Raw genomic sequence first — 2358 nt, 5'->3', positions numbered from 1 at the left:
GAAAAATATTAAAAATCCATAGGCACAATTTATCATAATATGTTTATTTTATCAGTTCCTATACGGCTATTATATACTTGTTTTGAGCTGTTTACGGACAATTTCAAATTTCAAATTTTTAGTTTTTTTTTTCTATAAAAATCAATAAAATGTTATTTGTAGTCCAAAAATCAAGGCTGGGCATTAACTAGTTAATATATTAAAGATAAGTTACTTTCAACTAAATTAATTTACGAGTTACTTTTTTTCTTATGTTATTCAGTAACTTACGAGTTAATTAATTGTATTGCCACGTTAAGTTAATTTTTTCCTAAGCTACAGGTTTAAAATAAATTCAATTTTTTAAAAATTAATTTTATAAAAAAATAATCCGAAATATTAAATATATAAATATATTAATTAGTAAATAATAATTTATAATAATAGTTATTATATTGCATATTCACAGAAAATATTATAAAACTATATTATAGACGATAATGTTTATAAGGGTTACTGTTAATATTACTTTTTACAATATTGTACCGTTACCCATTGTTTGAAATTTTGAATAAAAATATGGATAACTAGCTGACCCCGTGCACTTCGTTGCTCGTTAAATGTACCAACTCTATATGACCCAAACTTTGTTTGATTCGTTATTTAATATTTGGTGGATGGCGTTCAAAACGTATCTTAACTTTTTCGTTGCCCGGAGTAAAAATTCTAATTCAAAGCAGTATATTATCAGGTAGGCAATCTACCTGCGGTAGATCGCGGACCCCGTGCTGCTGGTACGTAAGTGTATGATTTCAATCTAGAGTATCAATGTGTCTGATCTGCCCAAATAACCAATGGAAACCAATAATAAATAAATACTAATTTCTACTGTAGACTGTAACCAATGGCAACTATTTAAAAAATAAATAAAAATAAAATTTCCAATTTCCATCGTGAACCTCAAGATCCCTGTTTGAGCACCTCTTTAAAATGCAAATTTCGACAAATCCTTTCTTAGCAGATGCCTACGCCATAATAGCTATCTGTATGCCAAATTTCAGCCAGATCCGTCCAATGGTTTGAGCTGTGCGTTGATAGAAGTCAATCAGCTTACTGTTTTATATATACAGATTATTAACTATTAACTTAGCTAATAGTGACACATCTCATTCAAAATGTAGTCATTTACATAAATATTTTAAAGGAACTTCACGGGTCGCGAAAACAGGCTGCGGGCTCATGTTCAGATAACTTTATATTATAATTTATAAGTATAACAAGTATACAAATCAAAAATGTAGGTACAGGTTAATAAAAAAATAATTTTAAAAAGAAAAAGATTTATTCTTGTTGGCAATCAGGGACGGATTGGGCCGGCGGGACACCGGGAGTTTTCCCGGTGGGCCGGTCCTCCTGTAGTGTACTTTTTTTTTAGAATAACAGATTTTAATTATAAATTTAAACCATACGTAAACTAAATTTTTATTATATTTTATTAATATAAAATATTGGATTTTATCAATTGTTACTTGTAAGCACGGGAACAGTTTGATTCACGGTTATAGTCTACAGACAATACAATCTTTAATCATGGTTTGACCACATGATTGACATTCGACATGACTGTATTTATCTACCAAAGAATATTTGAAATAACAGTGCCTCTATCAAAATATTTGCAAACAAGTGGTATTGATTTGTTAAGATCTCAAGAACTTGTAAATGACGCATTAAAACATACAAAATTATACAAAGAGATTGTGATGGCATACAATTGATAGCAAACAATTTTGTTAAATGGGCATCAACATAGTTAGAAAATAAATTAGATGGAGTGGATGTTGAAGACTATTTACCTGAAAAAAGAAGTAGAAAAAAATTACTACCTGGTGAGGTACCATATGATCCACCAGTAGTAAATGCTTACCAAAAATTTACTGTGGAAGTACACAATGTGATTTTAGATAAAATTGTGTGCAAAATCAAAGAAAGGTTTACTGGCAATGAAATGTTATATAATGACTTATCTTGTCTATCTCCTAACAACTTTTTTGATATAAACATTAATGGTTAGTCTTAAAAAATGGGATAGTCTTAAGAAAACATAACCAGAGTTTTACTTTGAAAACAAAAATGATGGATCAAGTGATGAAGTTGAAGAATGTGATATCCAAAATTCAATAAAAATAAGTTGTAGATTTTGCATGAATTGTGTGCGCCTGTGTGCTGTCTTAATATTTTAGTTAAGTACAATATGTATAGCAGTGCTTATAGTAATCTAGGATTAGCATACAAATATCTTTTAACACTGCCATTAACTCAGGTACATATATATTTTATGATTTTTTTAAAAACACTATAAATTATTGAATTATTGGT

This window comes from Acyrthosiphon pisum, chromosome X, assembly GCF_005508785.2.
Source record: "Acyrthosiphon pisum isolate AL4f chromosome X, pea_aphid_22Mar2018_4r6ur, whole genome shotgun sequence".
NCBI lineage: Eukaryota > Metazoa > Arthropoda > Insecta > Hemiptera > Aphididae > Acyrthosiphon > Acyrthosiphon pisum.
Note: the sequence above shows the minus strand (reverse complement) of the source record.